General features: G+C 38.8%; 1 protein-coding gene across 1 annotated transcript in view; it reads left to right on the top strand.

Moving 5' to 3' along the window:
- nlgn2a (neuroligin 2a) overlaps nucleotides 1-22,116 on the top strand; it is a 187,347-nt gene that overhangs the window by 61,303 nt on the left and 103,928 nt on the right.

Below are 22,116 nucleotides of genomic sequence, written 5' to 3'. Positions count from 1 at the left end.
CTATTGAAAAGCCCGAGCAGTGATTTTACGATGATTTCCCTCGTTAAACATTAGCGTGTGATCCACCAGACTCACTGGATGACATAATCATTTTGCTACAGCTTTGGAAAAGAAAAGTGATCTTTGGTGGTAACACTGAAACCTAAAAAACAAATCAAGAAACCCAAGATGGTTTCTGTGTAGCTGTTTGTGTTATGGTGATGTTTGTAGGACCAACAATCTCCTGTTTATTTTCAGTTTTCTGGCGGGATGCTGCTACAAAGTAGCTAGACCAAAGCAGGTAGTGCCTTCTGCCTTAGAAATCAGCCGTGAAGGAGTTCTGCTTTCCTGTTTTCCTGTTTTCAGAAGACACATTAATGTTTATTCCTGCTGGAATAACTTCTTTTTAATCTCCCTAACATAAATCAGTGGCTCCTTCTTTTAGATTTTTTGTCTAGCTAAAAAAAGGAGAGCATATTTAAAAAGTAATGAGGATATTTTATGAAGGAGACAGTTAAACTCTAGAAAATGCTTTTCACCCAGTCACACCACCAAAGAAAAACAGAAAAAAAATCATAAGTATTGCTGTTTTGAATTTGTTTTATTACTTTAATATCCTATACTCCCTGCCTGATTAGCTTCCTTTGAAGAGCAAAATGTCTTTTTTTTTTCAGACATTATCTAAGTAAATTATATAGTGGACTTAATGAAAGCCTTTTCCAATAATGCAGTCAATTTTCTTCATGATTATTAAGCACATGAATATGAACCATCCGTCTGCTTAAATTACAGTGTAATAGTGTCATTAATCAAACAAAGTGATCAAAGGTTGATATTTGCCACAATTATTCTGTTAGCCTTTGCTGCATTTGTAATAATTATTTAATGCTGCGGCTTATGAGTTGGGATGTAACAGGTAATAATTTTGTGACTTGCCCACATTACGCAGTTAATATAGTCCCATTTATATTCTAAAGATTCTTGAGATATTTTAACAGCCGCGGTCTTCTTAAGTGGCTCATCTGCATCTTTGCACAGAACATAAAACAGACATAGATATTAAGAGCAGTCGCTGGCCTTCAAATGCATTTTTATCATAACATCTGTTAGAGGATATAGCCAAACATGCAGGTGGGTGGATGATGCAGTGAACATGGGGCTGCATTACATCCTGCAACACCTCGACCACCCGGGAACCTGTTTGTGGACTTTAGTTCGGCTTTTAACACCATCGTGCCTGAACTTCTCTCCTCCAAACTCTCCCAGCTCAGCGTGTCACCAGCTATCTGTCAGTGGATCACCAGCTTCCTGACAGACAGGAAGCAGCAAGTGAGGCTGGGGGAGATCACCTCTGAAACTCAGTCCCTCAGTATTTGTGCCCCTCAAGGATGTGTCCTCTCACCACTACTGTTCTCCCTCTACACTAACGACTGCACCTCCAAGAACTCTGCTGTTAAACTCCTAAAGTTTGCAGATGACACCACCGTCATTGGACTCATTCAGGATGGTGATGAGTCTGCATACCGGCAGGAAGTTGAGCGGCTGGTACTTTGGTGCGGTCGGCACAATCTGGAGCTGAACACGCTTAAAACTGTAGAGATGACAGTGGACTTCAGGAGACATCCCTCAACTCTGCTCCCCCTCACCATATCAGACAGCCCGGTGTCGACTGTGGAGATCTTCAAGTTCCTGGGTACAACCATCTCCCAGGACCTGAAGGAGACCAACATCAAATCCATCCTCAAAAAGACCCAGCAGAGGATGTACTTCCTGAGACAACTTGGGAAGTACAGTCTTCAACAGGAGCTGCTGATCCAGTTCTACACTGCAATCATTGAGTCTGTCCTGTGCTCCTCTATCACAGTCTGGTATGCTGCAGCCACTAAACAGGACAGGAGCAGACTGCAGCGGACAGCAGAAAGGATTATCGGCGCCCCCCTGCCCTCCATCCAGGACCTGCACCTCTCAAGAACCAGGAAACGGGCAGGGAAAATCATCACAGACCCCTCACACCCTGGACACAGACTTTTTGATCTGCTGTCCTCTGGCAGACGGTACAGAAGCCTGCAGACCAGGACCACCTGACATAGGAACAGTTTCTTTCCCCTCGCCATCCCCCCTCTAAACAGTTGAACTGTCACACTGCTCCCACTAGCAGACTGCAACTGCACCTTATGTACATTCTGTGGTATTCATTTCACTGTGTCTGTGCATATACATGGCCAATAAACGCGATTCTGATTCTGATGTCAAGCACACACGGCTGCCTGTGCCGTGAAAAAGTATATGCCTCATTCATGTTTCAGATCATCAGACAAATTCTAAAAGTCAAAAAAGACTTAATATAAAATTAAAGTTTGAAATGATGAGTATATTTATTAAGGTAAGTAAGCTACCCATTCCTAACTGGCACTATGTGTAAAAGTAATCGTAAAACCACTGCTGACCAAAAAGATGAAAAAGGTTGTCTTGCAGTTGCCAAAAAAAACCTCAATCATCCCCAAGACTGGAAAAAAGCCTGAATAGACAGACTGTTGTCATTCCTGACACGTAACATACCGACGATTTGTCACGTTCCGAGGCGTCCCATAGGAGCGCAAAAGGTACCCTTCCACATCCCTATGATACGCGCTGGATTATGGATGGAATAGAATGACGCTCCCGGCAGTAACACACGCTCCAGCCATGTATTCCAGCCCTAACCCTAACCTTAACTACAACCTTAATCATGTTAGATATTGTGTTTTCCTAAGCGATTCATGATGAGAAAGTAAAATGAAATGTACATGTGTAGATTCATTCCAAATGGTTCTCATGTTTCCTGACGTTTCCGAACGCATAACATAGAGACGTGTTGTCACATGGCGTAATATGTTATGCTTTGGGATGAGAACGTGTTGAAAGGGATCAGACATGAACATTGTGGAAGGTTTGAGTCCCGTCACATCTGATTCATCTAAAGAACATTATGCCAACAGTCAGACATGGTGATCGTCCGGGGCTGCTTTGCTGTTTCAGGACTCAAACGACTTCCGGTAAGTGTAAAAACCACGAGTACTGCTCTCTACCAGAAAATCCTGAAGGAGAATGCCCCGCCATCGTTTGATACCCTGAAGCTCAAACACTCTTGGGTTATGAAGCAGGACAATTATGTGAAACACACCAGCAAGGTTTCGAAGTGGCCCAATCAAGTCCAGACTTAAATCAGAGTAAGATGCTTTGGCGTGACTTTGAACAGGCCGTCCATGTGTGGTTGAATAAATAGTTCTGCAAATTCCTCCACGTCGACATGAAAGCCTCATTTCGAGTTATCACAAATGCTTGATTACAGTTTTTCTGCCAAGGGTGGCACAATTAGTTATTAGGTTTAGGGGGCAATTACACAGAAATTACACAATTTTTCACACAAGGCCAAGTAGACTTGGATAGCTTGTTTTCCCCTTAATAAATGTAATCATCATGTAAAATTTGCATTTTGTATTTAATCAGGCTATCTTTCTTTAATAATTGAAAATTTGCCTGATGATCTGAAACGTTTAAGTGAGACAAATATGCAAAAAACTAAAGACGTCAGAGGGTAAATATTTTTTCATGGCAATGTAATTTAAGTTTATGTGAGTACATGCACATGTGACACTTTTAAGTCCGATTTGGAATAATATATGTATAAGTTGGCTTATACATATATTATATACATATATATACATATAAAAGCATCGGGATTAAACTTGCATTAGGTGTTATTTTTCACTGCTTAAGAGCCAACGAAAGAATGAGTGGTAAGTACAATGCTGACATATAATAACCTTGTTAAGAATATTAAGTAACAAATATATTAATTAATTTTATCCACCTGCTAAACAAAACAAATATTTACTCTGTGTTGGCTCTACTTGTGTCTGTAATGAAACGCCTCTTTATAAACAATCCACTAACTAAGCAGGAAACACTCACAGCAGGAATATTGCACAAATCGACAATACAGAGAAAAAAGTGAAGTTCTTATTAAATAACTGTCTCTACATTGTCTGCGGTCTACAATAAAAATGTTGAAATAAAGTTGCTTTGACTATAATACAGTCATAAAAACACTTTTATTGCAGAAATGATTCTGAATTTCAACATATTTTCAGGTTAAAGTAAAAAAGATGTTCTGTGTTTGTATCGTTCCAAATATCAGTGTACAAATAAAAAAATCATAGATATGAAAAAGACTGGACTAAGTACCAATGACCAGTTACTACAATAATTACTGTACTGTAGACCCAAATGAGTAAATCCAGTTACTGAAAAGTGGAGTAACTGATCCCTTAAAAGATTTATTTGATAATTTTAGAAGTTAAATGTCCGCTTCAATTACACGATTGTGTAATACGTTTGATTACAGTTAAATTATGTTATTATATAATATTTTTACAGTTTCCATTCACCTCTCCCGTGGGATATGTTTAACAGAATTAAAAAAAATAAAAAATAATAATTCTTTAAAAAACAAACATATGCATTTATTGACTTTAATTATTAAACTGCACACAAGCAATGCAGTACCAAATAATGTAACTATTTATTTTAAGCTTTATTTAAACGAAGATCACGAATTTCTTTTGCTGTGTTCTACTACTACGTTTTTCATTAACCTTTAAAATTACGTTATTAGTTTTTTGCACAGTTATGGAGATTTAATTGAATTTTTACTTGTTACATTGGTCTTGCTCACCCTTGTTTGGCGTCAGTGGGACAGACTAACCTTTAGATTTCTAAGCCTTTATTTTAAGCTTCATCTTAGCATCTCTAGCAGTGTATGTACTAACAGAGTGATTGTTAATAACCCACTGAACCCACAATGTTACAGTTTGACGATTACATAAAAGTTATGTAGCTCATGTGTAAACTTTGCTACTTCACCTGGAGCTTTCATAGTTCACAACTCTACATCTTTAAAAGAAATAAAAACCAAACAAAAAACCAAACAGGTCTCTTTTGGCTGTCAAATTCTTCGTGTCTTTCTTGGTCCATAAATGCTCCATAATAATAAACTAAACACACCAATGCCACTGATATAATTAGTTCAGACTCAAATTAATGTTAAAGTCCTTACTTAATCAGCAAAACAATTATGTTAATCAAACATAATCAATAAAATGTTACACAGGAACCCTTAGAAGGAATAAGTAATACTATCATTTTATATATTTATTTGTTTAAAAGTTTATTCTGGTTAATCTGTTTAAATACATGGAATATTTGAGTTTACAATGTGCTGAGCACCAAATGCTTGTGAAAGTTTATCTGTAAAATTTATTGTGCCGGCTGAACGCCGTCTGCTCAAAGCAAAACAATGACATTGCATTAGGCTTTTGATAAACAGCCATAGCGGTGGCTCCACAGAAAGTTGTTCTCCACCGGCTGCATGTGTGAGCACAGCTCCCTGAATCAGCTCTTAATTAATGTCTCTTAATTGAACATGTTGCTTACAGTAACGGCTGAAAATGGCTTTGATGTCACAGAGGAAAATGTATTTTTTTTGCCTGGCAGAGACGTGTTCGAGATCTTGGGGTTAATTTTACCAGATTGTTGATGAATTATTATAAGCGTAGAGGAGAGGCTGATACGGATGAGAATAAGAGAAAAAAACGACACCAGAGGGGCATTAGTTAGTGACGGAGGCATTGGAGGAACCTGCTCTCGATTCTTTATGTTGGCGCAGAGATGTCTCGTTCACGATGGTCCCTCCTGGATGGCAAGATGGTAGATCGGGTGAAGGAGTAATAAGATTTCGTCGTTGTCTGCGTGAGATAGAGACAAGCTTTTGTCTTCACACTGTTTTTTTGTCTGCATTGATGTGTTTTTCTCCATTTGCTCCTCTTTTTTGCCTCCTCGCTTTGTCTCTCTGTATTATGTGGCGTTTCCACTCTGGTTATAACTCCTCTAACAGACGCTGGCCTGTAGGCAATGCAACATCTCTCTATGTCAGCTTCTCTTCCCATGCTTTCACACGTATGCATTTGCTCTAAAACACCCCCACCCTACTCGCTCGCAATCCTTCGTTTTGGAAAACAGCGCCATGCGAGGACACAGACTTGGCACGTTTCATCATTTTTTGTATAATTAGGAGCATCCAGGGAGATATTTTTGTGCTAAATCCATCCTTTTCCTGGTGGATTTTCACTATGGCCAAAGTGTAATATCCAGTGTGCCGTACAATAACACATTCATCCAGACAAATCTCCAAATTGTTGAAATACAAAGAGACAAGGGGGCTGTAAGCAATCAGCGATGGAAAATATGCAGGGCAGCATCCATTATATGATTTATTTCACCATTTTTACATCCTTATGTGTTGAGCACAAATTACTTCTTAAGAGGATTTTGAAAGGAATTATGTGGCGCATGGACAAGACCGAGTAGTCCTGTGTATTGAAAAATGATGAGAGGAGAATGAAAAGAAAAACAGGAAGGTGCAGAAGGATGGAGCAGAACTCAGCAGTGAAAATACACGAAATAAAACGAAAAAACAGGAAGGCCTGATGTAGAAAACTGGACGTATTAGCATGTCAGGGTATAAACTAGCACAGTACAGCTGGGTGCAGTAGAAAGGAGCCCAGCACAGAACCAAATAGAATTTTCTGCAGGAAAGGATCAACAGTACTGTCAAAGCAACTTTATTTCAACATTACTATAGAGACTCAATCTCTTGTCTCTTTCCATCACTCCGTCTCTCTGTGGGCCTGTCGGTTATTTGCTGCCGAAGCTCCCTACCTCCCTGTTACCTCAATGCTCGGCCCACGTCGTGTCAAGGTTGTGTCAATATCGTGTCGAATACACCTACTCCATCGCACGCTGACAGATAGTATTTTATTGAGCTTGAAACCCTTTGACAAGACAAAGAAAATGAAGAGGAGGCAAAGGAGGGAAGCTGAGAAACAGAAGGAGTTGAAAAGGACTGGAAGGTACAGGGAGATGGAGCAGGACAGGCGAGAAGGAAAGAAAAGGAGGGATGAGAAAGAGCTAGCTGGCACTGTGTGGCCTGTCAGCTAGCTTAGTGCTTGGGAAAAAGCTCCACACAGTCTCTTTTTTTTCTTTTTTTTCACTTGGCCGGGTTTATTGCCATGTGTGATGGCTATAAGGGACTCAGGGAAGCAACTGGCTCAGCTTCTCTTCCACTCCTGAATCTCAGTGAATACCCCCGATGCTGGCCTTGTGCTAGCCAAGAGCTATTGTGGGTCTATTTAATCCAAATCAATAAACTTTAAAGTGCTCACTGAAACAAATGAAGTTTGGAAATTGTATTGGAGACAGGACCTCCCAGCAGGAATTGTTGACATCGCCAGTATAAGTAAAGCATTGTAGAATCTTTTACTATGTTGTTTTTCTCTATTAGAGAAGAGAAACAGCACATTAAATAATGCTGATTATGATATAGAGGCAAGGGAGCTTGTAATTAATTTATACACTGTTGTCTATCAGCTGCTGGTAGTCCTTACTGTAATTCAGTGTTTAGCATGAAATACAGGAGTTAAAATATGATACTGGATTTCGCTGCCACGTCATATTCAGTTTTAGAAACATGGTTTGAAACTTCAAGTGTTACGTTTATATTACGAAAACCTGTTAAATCTAAAAGGTATTTGGCACTTCATCAAACAACTTCTCCCTGGATGTTGCTTTAATCACTCACCTTGAAGTAGAGCTGGGCGATATAAGATTTCTTCATATCACGATATATGTTTTTTTTATTTCAGGCGATAACGATATATATCACGATATAAGCCAAATAACTATATTTGTAAGATTTAAATGTGCCGTTGCTCACAAGTAAAATGTGAAATAATCAGCAGCTTGTTTTGATTTAAATATTTATTTCCCATAATAAGTTCAACAGGATAGATGTACTTAAGGAACATGAGACTTTTTCAGATAAATAAAGGCAAATATTGCAAACTACACAAAAGGCAGCCGCTAAACGTCTAAGTTTCAAAATAGAACAAACGAAACAGACTACTAAATTGTCAATTCCACTTAGAAACAAAATATTAATTCTAAAAATAAATCTTAGTTTGTTTTACAGAAGAACAGACAAAATTGACTAACTTTTGTCAATATCAAATAAACTGAGAACTAAAAGGAAATTCTCAATCTCTCCTTGTTGTATAGCTGAGCTTTTCAAACAGTTTTAACAGTTACTTTAGTCTGACAAAAGCCGAATGATAAATTAGCGCTTCCAGTCAGAGATTGAGCATGCACCGCTTTATTGTATTTCCAGACTTGTTTCGGCACAATTTACAGTGTGTAAATGCTCTGTTTTTTGTCAGACCTGAAATAGCCGAAATACCTTCACACTACAGAACTTCTTTGGCTCTTGGAACGGCGTTGGAACCATCATCTGTTTTCTCTTCGGTAACCTTCGGTCACGCTCTCGGTTGATTTTTCTCTAGTCGGCACACTCATTTCCTCCATTACCCGGGCGGCACAGCGGCTGGGTGCTTCCCAAAACAAATACACATGTGCGGCTTGGCACTTGTGCTGTACGTAACAAGTCACGTGACGCTGCAGCTGTGATTGGTTCGGCTCTGAGCTACTTAATTTGGATTGGCTGTTCTTTTTTTTAAGAGGACAAGAGCGGCGAGGCCTATCGCAATAGTTAAATTTTTCTATCGAGAAAAAGTTATTTCGCTATACATATCGTTATCGTTCTATCGCCCAGCTCTACCTTGAAGCAGAGAAACTTTGAAATCGTCTGAAATCACTGAATGACATATTTTTGTTGTCATTAGTCCCAACGTTGCTGCAGTGTGGATACCTCTTTATTCTGAAAGCTGGCGCTAAGCAGATAGTTGCTGTCTGTCCTGTCTTGTGTTTCCCTTGAAGCGAGCTGGTTAGCTCCCTTTTGTAGACGTCCTTGTCCCTCCAACGTCCCTCCAACTCCATCGTCTTGGGCCACAGTTGCCAGAACTACACTTTACTCTCTTTTGGAGAAAAGATGGTGGCTTTGGTTTGGTAGTAAAAGCAAAACTAATTGACATTTTTAGGTATTTATATCTTCTCAGTTCTTAATGTGAAATATCTGGCTCCGAATCCCACCAACCTACAATCTGTGATGCCAGTCTAATAGATGAAAGCATCTGCTGCTTGGCTTAAAAAATAATAAGAGAGTCAAAAATAATTAGTATACAGACAAAACCTCTGAGAGAAGAAGTTGATATTTTTGGATTTTTAAAGGTTTTAAGTAACCTCTCTGGTAGCTAACAAAATCAAAGTAAGTAGTGTAAAATTACGTCTGATGTAAATAAAGAAAAAAACAGGTTGCGTGGCCTAGTTTTAATTTTGCATATAAATAGTGTACCCTGAGGAAATATTCTTGGCAGGTATGTTTATTTATTAGTTTTGTGGAGAGGAAGCCGAAAAAATGAAATTTGGACTCTGTATCATCACAGGAGACAGCTGTGATCGGGTGGGACTGCAGCACTCATACTTCCAAGACGCTTTTAAACACCAGAAGATTCACCGGGATTCTTTTTGCTGGCTGCGTCAGTACAAAGGGGAGTATGGAGTTTGGTGTATATGTGTCACAGCAGAAGGTCTATCAGCTCTGGGAACAGAAGTAGAATTTACTTCTCTAGCATCAGATTAACTTTCAGGACAGACAAGACAAGCGGCTGCTGACAAACCAGATACTCCCACTGGGGTGACATGTAGCACAAACAATGAGATCTGGATTCATGTAAAAGCGTTTGATTAAAGATTAACGGCTGCACACACACCTTTACATCAACGCACACACTCGCACTGCGCTATCCACACTCCTCAAACTGAGATAAACACACACACACACACTTAAAGAAAAGGCAAACTCTTTCCCTCAACACACATATGCAGTTCTGCTGATACATGTTGAGCTAAGTTGCTTTAAGTTGCAAAAGTTCCACTCAGTTTGGCCAGCTGCTGCATTTTTCAGGGTATGTTGTCTCTTCCTCACATTGTACACGTTGCGTTTGTGTGTTTTCACCTGGATTGTGTTGTAACTGTCGCAGGAGCATTCCAATTAAGGAGGTATTGTTATGTATGAGATGGAGAGCGGCGGGTAGTGACAGAGCTGACAGCATTACTTAATGGAAACGCTGGTGCCTGAAAGGAGACGACAGCACAGGCTCTCTCACACCCAATTTCTTGTTTCTGTGCTCTTCCTGCTGCAACTCACAAATAGAAAAAGAATACATTACACGCTCGAAGTAATAAACTCTGCAGATCAATAAATAACACGACATCTAAAAGATGTTGCTTGTGTGGGGATCGCATGTTCCCCTGTTGTTCAGTTAAACAGTAACTTTACCTTAAACTTGAAAACATCATGAAATAGGGCGTTATTCTGATTAATTGATCAATAATTATATAGACAAATGTGTTATTAGTATATTGTCATCAAATGTAATGGTGTTTATACGTGATTGCAAAATGACAGATTTTGAATTTTGGTTTAATGGTCATATTTATTATATGAATGCATCATTTTAAGTTTTAAAAGGAAAACGTTTACAGCAAAAACTGATGTAAGTGCTGGCATTAGTCAGCAATTTCATACTGAAAAGACATTTCCTTTTTTAATAAAAAAAATCAGCCTTTTATAATAAAAACTATCATTTCATTAATTCCTCCTCTACTTTTTCATCCAAGTAATTTTCATTTCATATACATCAGTTCACACGTATCTGCTGACCACTGTTGACTGCATCCAATGCACTGTGTAAAAGATGGATTTAGCATAATTTCATCAGTTTGTTTTGGACTTTCTGGTCCAGAAATGATCATATTTGTTTTTCTGTGGAGTTACCAGCTAATGCTAGCAAGTTCTTAGCAAACTGCAACCAAAAACTGCGACGTAATGTGTAGATACAGATACTAATTATTGCTAAGTGTCAGACCAGTAATCAGTTTGGCTCAGTTTTATTTGTATACTGTTAAAAGTTTGTTATGTAAATAAACGAAATGTATTACACATTACTTTTTTCCAGTTTAAGTAAAAACTTACGCTACTAAATCGCTACACTGCTTAGTACTGTACTTTTGCTTTACTCCATAACATGAAATGTATTGTGCCATGAATACTGGTTAGCAATCTAAGCCTTATTTTATGTTTCTAGACACTGACACAGGCCTCTGTCCTAATACTTACAATCTTTCTTTTAGTGTGTAAATTTGAACACTAAGCCAAAAGCACAAAGCAAAGCTGAAGAAAAGACCAAAAGAGATTTCAAGCAATCAACACAGAAACTGTACTGTAGAAACATGCACAGGTAGAAATGGAGGCTTCAAGCTTGACTGCTCATCACTTTGTTGTCTGTTGAAGGTCTGTCTCTGGCAGCTGTGCTGGGGTCTGCATACACTCACATTTAACATCCTTCATTAGCTTTGTGTTTGTTTTACCGTCTGCTTTACGATTATGTTTGGGGCAATACAAATATAAATAATGTACCTGTCTTCACTTCTCTAAAGTTGGCTGATATAGCCTCAAAGTTATATCACGATATTTCAAGAAAAACTGCGATAGTGATATTTTGGATAATAGAAAAAAAAAAGCTTAAGTTTTATTGATACTTGCAGGCAACAACGTTTTAACAGCATTATAAGTGTAAATGAAAGCCATTTTTATCCAGTGAGCTGCTGTCACTGATGACAGACTACCTCATTTAAAGTGAAACTGGGTGCTAGAAACAGCAGCGTTATGGTGCAATAGTAGTGACACACCATGTCAAATCTAAGCAAAATTTAGTCTAGCTACTGTCCTTGGAATATTTAAGTAAATGTATATAATAACTGCCTTACACTTTAGTTTAACAACAGTTAAATTAAGTTAACCCTGTAACTTGTCAAGAGCTGCACATTGTTGTCACATCATAGAACTAAAAATATTTTCTACCTGGGATTTTGTGTCATGGGTCCAAAGCTGCTTAAAGCACTGCTATTCCACAGTGCAACTGCACCAGCAATTTCATTCACCGTTCACTCTTCACATGTAGCGCAGCCAGTGAATGGTGGATGGATGCTCTGTGGAATCATTTGTTTGGATTGCACATCTCCACAAATGACTAGCATCTCCTTTGTAGCTTGATTGTACTCAAATGTGTGTTTTAGCCTAAAGTGGTTGAATAAGTTTGTTGCTTCCACCTTCAGCAGGCAAAGTTTTTTCTGCATATTGTGCAAAGTGCTGTGTTTTGTTGGAGGTTATTGAAGTAGCTCCCTTTTTACTAAATTGTCACCGTAGACTGACGAGCAGCTCTTTAACATGTCCCGGCTTGTCTCATTGTTGCACGCACAAGGGAACATAAACCCATGGGGTTGCCATAGCAATAATATTGTGATATAAAATTTTTATATGATGTAAAAAAAGTATACTTATACTAGTATTTTCACAGACTGTATGATGTGGCACAGCCCTAGTGTACAAGAGAGATGACAGATTTTTAATGGTGTCGTTTTTACTTTTTTATATTGCATATTGTGTAGATAATTGAAGAAACTTTGTAATGAAAATTGTAATGATATTTTTCATTATTGAATTTAGTCCAGTAGTGCATTACATTACTGCACTGCCAAAACATATAATTTGACACGCATGTCATGACGTGTTTTTCAATTAGATCACTGTTGTAGAATTTCTTTCACCAAAACTGAACCAACAACTTCTTCTTCTTCTTCAGTCTGTATGAAAGAAATTGAGTACCATATAATTACTGTACAAATAATTTGAATTAGTTTAGTTCAGGCCTAGCATAAAACAGTTAGCTACAGCCATCTATGTCAGGACACATGTCAGTCGAATTCGCCACAATCCAACCCAGATCAAAGTATAAAAACCTCACATTTATCACACTTACATTTGATATTCATTCATTCATTCATTTATCACATATTACATAGACTGTACAAAAAAATCCATCTAAGATCCATGCCTGTTTTACAAATAGTGGCTGAACAGGCTCAGGCTGAAGCAGTGCTTATATTTATGCCTGGCCTATATTCTCATCATTAAAGATAAAATTAACAAACAAAATAGCAACAATATTCTCACATGTAACTCAAATATATTTGTAGATTCCTTTGAAGGCCACAAATAAATTGCACATTTTTATGCACATATCAACATCATTCACAACAACAGTTTTTTTTACAGTAAAATTACTCAAAACATTTTCTGTATCAGACTGTGAACAGCATGTTTGCATGCTTTGTTTTAAAGTTGAACATTTTAGCATTTGAGGTTGCTGCTTGCATTGTGTAACTGCATCAGACTTACTTGAAGAATCATGTACACGTATGACATTTACTACGTTTTTAGAGGGAGCATCTTGTAGTGGATGGTTTACTGCCCAGCAGGAGAAACCTAATATATCTAGTTTTTCTCCACTTCTTAAAGCAATTTTCACTCACTATCTTAAAGCATTTGCACTTGTTGTTGGACAAAATTGTAGGCGCAACATTTGATTTTAGTGGTCACTTATACTCAGCAGCATTGTGAGCTCTTCTATTCAGCTAAATGAATGAAATGCATTAGGACTAAAGTGAACACAACCATAGGTCCTTTGAAAGCTGTCTTGCCTATACTCTTTCTTCTGTCCTTATTGACAGGAAAGCTGTGAACACTAATATCACTTCCTTTTTATTTCTTTTTACTGAAAATTACAGCCAAACGTAGCACAGCGTGGGATTTTTCTAATACTTAGAATGTAAATTATAACTCTGTTAAGATACAGTGCAGCCATTTAATGTCACTAATAGTAATAGTAGTAATAGTAATAATTAAAACATTTAATATGACACTAATAGACAGCACATTTCACACACAAAGTAAGAGCGGTTTAATTGGGTCAAAAAATTACATATATACCATATTTGAGGCTCCTTTTAAACACACTGTGGACATGTTTCCATTACAATTCTCAAACTAACCTGATGATTACAAAATCTTAGCTGCAGACACAATTGTATTATTTTACATGTGAACATAGGATTGGTACACACTAATCTGGACGTAACAATATTAAAGCTTCCCTCGGTGTTAAAAAGATATTTCCTGTTTGCTGTTAGATATCTCACAAAAATACTTTTCCATGTTAAAAAAAAAAGCCGTACTATTCCAGTTGTTCGCCAGATGAAAGGGACATTTTGAGCTTTCTAACATTTACTGACATAGACTTCTGTTTTTTATGTGACTTGAATAAAAATGGTAGAAGAACTGCAGGAGTTTTGCCACAGTGTGATGCTGCCATGGATCGTCGAGCTTGCAGCTATTCTGAGTTTTGCATATTGCTGTTACCACAGGGGAGCCGAATACAAAATGTATATTTGCCTCCTTTGTTATAATAAACCCCTGAAAGTAAGTTTAAAACAAAAACAATACTTCAGTATAGACCTCTCAAAGTCAGAGAGGGATTGTTGAAATGAATTAAAGTGGGTGTTTGTGTGTAAAATATGCTAGAATGCGTGTTTCTATGTAAAGACTCCATTCAACTACACCACTCCTGGGTGGGATAGACACACCAAGCCTCCCATTCAGTGAGACCTCACAGCAACACACACTCGTGCTCATTCAGTCCCAATTAGACCCCACACACCCCCGTGAAACAGGGCTGGAACGGTAGCCCCAGTAATGACCAGATCGTTACAGGAGAGCGCAAAGTGGTGCGGGCAGAGAGGCCGAACAAGGGAGGTGGACTGGGGATAATGAGAGGTTGCATGAGGACAGGGAAGGAAATAGATGGGGTGGAGTGTTAGAGCATGGCTGTTTGCACTTTATTTATTGACACAATGTACAAAGTAAAGGAAATCATTTGATTTATGTCCCCACATGCTGGCGTGCATATGCAGAATAAACTATTACTGTTGTTCTTTTGTAAATCATTCAGTGTTAAAACTTGAGCACGTGTCATAAAATCAAAAACTTACTGAATTCCCATTTTTATGCCCAAATCTGAGACGGCACACTGGGCGTCTCTGAGAAGCACTAAAAGTCATTTTTCTGTTCAGGAAGTAAATAACTATAATTTGGCATCTTAGTCAAGAAAAAACAACAATAAGCTTTGCTAATGTTTGCTGCTTTTTTGTTAATTAGTTTTTGTTAATCATGGATATCAACAACAATTATATTTCAGCATTAAAATCATTTTCATGAGAGCGTGCTCATACTGGCAGATTAACCATTACAGAAAGATCAAAAATGACGTTGGTAATTACCAGTCGTCTTAATTCAGGGCAGCTGTGGGATTAACCTTATATTGGGTAGTGGTCTTATAAATTTGTTAATCACTGTTCTAGTATATGGATCTGTTCTTAAGCAAACAGTGATCTAGATTATTGTTAAATGGAAAGGTCAAAGTTTTGTTTAAGCAGTAGAGAAGGTAGCTACTCCTTATGGTTAGCACATCGAAAACTATACACAATAAGGAGTTCAAATGATTTTAAATAATTTGGAGCTTGAGTGATGTTTTAGTGGTAGTCAAGTGCAGGTGAACCATTTGTAAGGATCAATGTTACAGAGAGCTCTTTGAGGAAAACTCTGAGTTCTTGTCAGTATATTTTGAAGAGGAGCAATAGAAACTGGAAGCATCTCACAACAGACCAGTCTTTCAGAAATAAAAAGTTAATAGGAATGTTAAAGACTTAAGAGATAATAAGTGATTGCAGTTTTTAAGAAATAACTACCTTAAAAGTTTCTGAAACAATGAGTCAGTTGATTATTTTTAATGTCATAAATAGTAAGTAAAGTCTTTAGAAGAACATTAGCCATTAGCAGTGCACGCATTGAGGCAAAAGGACTGAACCGAATCCTTGACCATTCCGGATGATTCCAAAGTGGGATCTTCAAGTGATGGAGATGGGATTGTTCTGTGACCAGAAATAAGGTTTATATTTTTTAAGTAATCAGAGACTGACTAGTGTTTAAGCAATAAGACGTCAAGTATTAATGTATAAGAAATGTCTAAAAGCAGGTGTAATGAATTTAAGCCTGAAGAAGACGGGATTACATTTGAGCAAAAAAGGGATTAAGGATATTTATAGGTTAAAAGTTATGAAGACAGTCTTTAAGCAGAAACCTCAAACAGCGTTGAGCAAATAACCGTTAGAGTACGGATAGACTCTAAGCACAAGGAGGGTAGAATAATTCAAGCAACAACAAGCACGTTTTTAATCAATAAACACTGAAGTTATAAGGAGTCAGTGTGAGCGTCTAGATATAATAAGCAGGAAAGGAACAGACTGCCACAGTGACGAAGAAGGAAGCTAAAAACGTAAGAAATCAGGACCAAAGATGATTTTTAAACATTAAGTTTAAAATGATTGTAGTTTGGATAGTTTTATTTGTTTTATTTGATCACCCATCTAGTGTTAGGGTTAGTGTTTGGTAATGATAGTTACATTAAGCTCAGACTCTAAGGAATGAGAAGATATCTGTCTACATAGTCAAGGATTTAGAATATGTAGGGACATCAAAATGGTTTATTTTAAAACTAAAAGTTATGAAGGTCTCCAAGCAAAAAGGGACTTCCAATGGCATTAAGTAATTATGTGTATGGGTAGTTTTATGAACTAGCAGGTAGAGTGCCTCAAGGTAGAAAGCAATAAGGTTGGGATAAATTTTAAGGCTCAAGCAGAGTTTGATTTATGAGCATGGCATTTATATTTATATGAGCAATTGTGTTGTTTGCTCTGTGTTTCCGCAGTCGTGTGGCACTTCAAACATGATCCTGTTATCTCACACCGTGCATAATCTTAGAGTCAAACAAACACGTTCATATAAAATTAGGCTATTTTGTTACCAGTCATGAATATGACTAATGAATGCAGAGAGAAAGAAAGGGAAAACGAGGCAGAAAATGAGAGGGGTCATCTGAAGTCCAAAAGGCTTAAGGCTGAAAGAAAGGGATGTGGCAAATGGAAGAGAAGAGGACTGTTACGAGAGTAAAAGGGAGAGCCCGCAGTGGGAAAACAAGGACAATGGCCGTGTTTGTCTCGTCTTTGTCACTGTGGCATTTCGGAGGACAGAGGGGCCGTCTGTGTGTATTCGCTTCCCCATCCACTCAATTTGTGGAATTGATCCGCTCCCTAATAGTGAGCAAAACAAAATAAAAAAGAAAGAAAGTCCGCCTAATCCAACCACTATTTATAACACAGATGGGAGAGAGGAGAGGGATACAATTTAACAGTAGAAGTGCTCCAAAAGCCTGCGATGAAGAGATGAGAAAAAGATAGAGGAGGACAAATGAAGTGGAACAAAGACAGAATAAGGAAGACTCGGTGCAGTTGGAATAAAAACAAGAAGCTTGAGCGTGTTGGGCTTCCAGCCATATGAGGGGCTTTCGAAATAGAGTCTCCCAGCAAGAGGCCAGCCAGCTGCAGATTAAGATGGAGGCAGGAATGGGAGGGAAAAACGATAAAAGAAAGGAGATATCAGGCAAAATGGAGATCAGAGAGAGGACAAGAGAGTGACTGCTGCTGGAGGAAGTGAAGTGTGAATGGAAAGAATTTGAGCTAGATTGATCAACAGGATGTTTGTGGTGGTAAAAAGTGAGAGGCGGAGAAGACGAAGGAGGGACAGAGAGTGATATATGGGCAGGGAGAGAGAAAATGAGGGAGTCCTTATGTTTTTGGAGATGTTGTTGAGTGTAATAAGAGCTGGTTGTTGGAAGACAGACCAGGGCGCGGTTATTCTTATTCCCAGCGGCCCTACTCGTCTTTCCTCTCTTGCTCCCTGTGCTCCTTTTTTACCTCGCCCACTCCTAATCTGCCGACGGAGAGAAGAAGCACTGCTGTCTGATTTGGGAAAGGGAAAGTGGTTGCAGGAGGTGTTGAGCTCAAAAAGAGCAAGCGGAGAAACCGCTCGGCACATTGCGACTTTTTTTTTTATTGTTTGGGGTTTTTTTTGGTGATCTAAAGTGCTGATTCTAGATTATGAATCAGGTTTCATGGAATTATATCCAGTATAATATCTCTGATATTATCCAGTGTCAGATAAAATACTGCGGTTTAGTCCAATACCTTCGAGCACAAGCTGTTTGCTTATTTTTTAGGAAATATGGTTTGTTGATCTGATCTTTGGAAGCATATTGAGCTGTGAGGTGGGCGTTTGCTTGCTGTCGCAGGCAGTGAATTTGGTGTAGACAGAGTACAAACAGTACAAGAGCAAGGATCATCTAAACTTCATGCTGGTCCCTGCAGTCCCAGCGTTATAAGCTCGGGCAGACGGAGAGAACACTTCGGTGTGTGTGTGTGTTCGAGTGTGACTCTTCAGCCTGCACACAGACACAGTGAGGGCGAACCTTCCTGTAATTGTCTGCACCGACAAGCAAATCAAATTTAGCTTAATGTAAAGCGATACAACGCTAGACGACTGCTGAGCTGCACTGCAGTGTTGTTGCTTGTACTCGTGCCTCACTGGGCTGAGTAGTTTCTGTCATTGCATGAATCTTCTCCGTTATGCACAAATATAAAGTGTTAGATAGATGCACTGACGTTATTAAATGCTTTCAAATGGGTTTAAACAGCTGCTTTAGAAGTATTAAAATAGAACTGCTGACTTAAAAGGCAGCACAATAATATATCATCTTAAGATCTTCATGGAGCTCTCTTTAAAAAGGCTCTGTCTCAGTGTGCCTTCTGCACAGTTCATATTTTTTGAAAAGATGGATTTACTGATCTAACATATTTAGGAACACTTAAATGCAGCCATAAAAGAAGAGATCAAATAACGTGTAATCATATTATAGTAAAAACAATAAAGTGAGTCTGACATTGATATTAAACTGAGGTATTCTAGTAGAGTAGCTTTGCATAGATGACATTTCAAAGCATTCTTTTATATACATATATATGTATTTATGTGTGTACATGCACTGAAAATATAATCAAACGGTGCAATGTCCCTGTTGTGAAACAAGACGTTTTGCCCTCCACTAATATTGGACACATATCAGTCGACTGCTTCAATTGGCTGCCCATCACAAACAGAGGGTATGAACAGCAGGTGGGCGGGGTTTTTGTGCTCACAGCTGTATGCCTGAGATGACCATGTAAGGGAGAGCGAGTGGCATCACTATAAAAATGTATCATTAACCATGTGGGAATTAGAGCCAGTTTCATGCAACAAGCAATTTCATGGGCGTTTCTTGTTATTTCAAGACAAATAAAGCAGATAGAATTTCTGAATCTGATTAAGTGCGTGTGTGTTGTTAGAGCTTTTCACTTTAATATTAAATATGAGATCCAAACAGATGCCAGTGCAGGTGAGAGAGGTCATCATGAGGCTGAAAAACCAAAATAAACCAAGACTTTAAAGATTGCACAAGACAACTAAAGTGAGTGATCACATAACTTCGCAGCTTTTGATCGAGGCAAGAAGACACCCTGGGAGGCAGGGTACAAATGAAGAAGTAGCAGAATGATGGGAAGAGGAAAATATGGAGAAAGGTCGTGATCTGAAGCATGCCACATTATTTCTCAGACATGGTGATAGAAGCAGCAGGAGCAGCTCTGAAGTGTAGACGGCTATACTCTCAGCTCAGATTCACCCAAATGCTGCAAAACTGAGTGGACAGCGCTTCAGAGTGTTAGTCGATGATGACCCATCGCCAGAGATGGGCAGTAATGCATTACTTGTAACACGTTACTGTAATCCGATTACTTTTTTCAAGTAACGAGTAAAGTAAGGGATTACTATTGCAAAAACGGTAATTAGATTACCGTTACTTTTCCGTAGGAACGCTGTGTTACTGTGTTACTAAAACCGTGATCTTTTGCGAGAATGTCTCATGACAGTGATGTAAGCGAGTGCGACGTTCGTGACAACAGCTGTGTGCAGATCAACAATGGATAACATATCCAGTGCAGGAGAGAGTATGAGCGTGCAGCGTTTAAAGCGTGGAAGTACTGACCTTATTTTGAGTTTGATTCCATAAAAAGTGACAAAAACATTAGTGTTCGTTGTGCGTGGGAAGAAAACGTCTTTTTACATCGAAAAAAACCCCTAAACTTCCAAGCAAGCACCGAGTGCGCTACCACGTAATGGGAAATTCACAGAGAAACTCGCGGATTCTTCCACTGACCGCTGCGGCACACCTGCACCAGGGTAAACCTCCCCCTACCCCACTCCTGCTTTACAAGTGAAAATAGAGCAACAGGACCGCTAGTCTTTGATTTTATTTATCTTCTGCTGTGTTTTACTTGAACGACTGAGTGTAAACACGCAAAAAAAATTATTTTATGTGCTGGAATGTGCAGAAAATAGGTTTAAATGTTAAACTAATTTCTTCCAGTCAGAGAATGTTGCATATAATTAAGTTTTGCTTGATGCATAAAGTTAAAAGATTAAAACTAATAAAACAAGTTTTAAAAAGAGACTTTTCCATTTGATTACATTTTGTTTGATGGATTATGTAGAAAAAGGAGAATTGGGCTGAAAGATCTATCGCTTTATCACCTATTCAGGTTGTAAATCGTGTTTTTAAAAAGTAACTAAGTAACTAAGTAATTAATTACCTTTGAAAATAAGTAATCAATAAAGTACTGGATTACTTTTTGGGGAAGTAATCCATAATTAGTTACTGATTACTTTTTTCAAGTAACTTGACCAACACTGCCCATCGCATACTGCGAAAGCTACCCAAGCAAGACAAAGAAACTGGGTATTCGTCAAGTTAGTCAGCTGATCTCAACCAAACAAAATATGATTTTTAGTTATTAAATACAAAACTGATTGACACAACTGCACACGTACTAGTGAGACTAAAGGAATATGTAACAAAGTAACAAACAGATTTAAATGTAGAAAAGAAAGTAACTAAAGACAGCACCATGGCAGTTACAGTGGGGCAAAAAAGTATTTAGTCAGCCACCGATTGTGCAAGTTCCCCCACTTAAAATGATGACAGAGGTCAGTAATTTGCACCAGAGGTACACTTCAACTGTGAGAGACAGAATGTGAAAAAAAAATCCATGAATTCACATGGTAGGATTTGTAAAGAATTTATTCGTAAATCAAGGTGGAAAATAAGTATTTGGTCAATAACAAAAATACAACTCAATACTTTGTAACATAACCTTTGTTGGCAATAACAGAGGTCAAACGTTTACTCTAGGTCTTTACCAGGTTTGCACACACAGTAGCTGGTATTTTGGCCCATTCCTCCATGCAGATCTTCTCAAGAGCAGTGATGTTTTGGGGCTGTCGCCGAGCAACACGGACTTTCAACTCCCGCCACAGATTTTCTATGGGGTTGAGGTCTGGAGACTGGCTAGGCCACTCCAGGACTTTCAAATGCTTCTTACGGAGCCACTCCTTTGTTGCCCGGGCGGTGTGTTTTGGATCATTGTCATGTTGGAAGACCCAGCCTCGTTTCATCTTCAAAGTTCTCACTGATGGAAGGAGGTTTTGGCTCAAAATCTCACGATACTTGGCCCCATTCATTCTGTCCTTAACACGGATCAGTCGTCCTGTCCCCTTGGCAGAAAAACAGCCCCATAGCATGATGTTTCCACCCCCATGCTTCACAGTAGGTATGGTGTTCTTGGGATGCAACTCAGTATTCTTCTTCCTCCAAACACGACGAGTTGAGTTTATACCAAAAAGTTCTACTTTGGTTTCATCTGACCACATGACATTCTCCCAATCCTCTGCTGTATCATCCATGTGCTCTCTGGCAAACTTCAGACGGGCCTGGACATGCACTGGCTTCAGCAGCGGAACACGTCTGGCACTGCGGGATTTGATTCCCTGCCGTTGTAGTGTGTTACTGATGGTGACCTTTGTTACTTTGGTCCCAGCTCTCTGCAGGTCATTCACCAGGTCCCCCCGTGTGGTTCTGGGATCTTTGCTCAGCGTTCTCATGATCATTTTGACCCCACGGGATGAGATCTTGCGTGGAGCCCCAGATCGAGGGAGATTATCAGTGGTCTTGTATGTCTTCCATTTTCTGATGATTGCTCCCACAGTTGATTTTTTCACACCAAGCTGCTTGCCTATTGTAGATTCACTCTTCCCAGTCTGGTGCAGGTCTACAATTCTTTTCCTGGTGTCCTTCGAAAGCTCTTTGGTCTTGGCCATGGCGGAGTTTGGAGTCTGACTGGTTGAGGCTGTGGACAGGTGTCTTT

The sequence above is a fragment of the Neolamprologus multifasciatus genome, chromosome 3 (genome assembly GCF_963576455.1).
Source record: "Neolamprologus multifasciatus chromosome 3, fNeoMul1.2, whole genome shotgun sequence".
Lineage (NCBI taxonomy): Eukaryota > Metazoa > Chordata > Actinopteri > Cichliformes > Cichlidae > Neolamprologus > Neolamprologus multifasciatus.
Note: the sequence above shows the minus strand (reverse complement) of the source record. Positions and strands in the feature narration are given on the sequence as shown.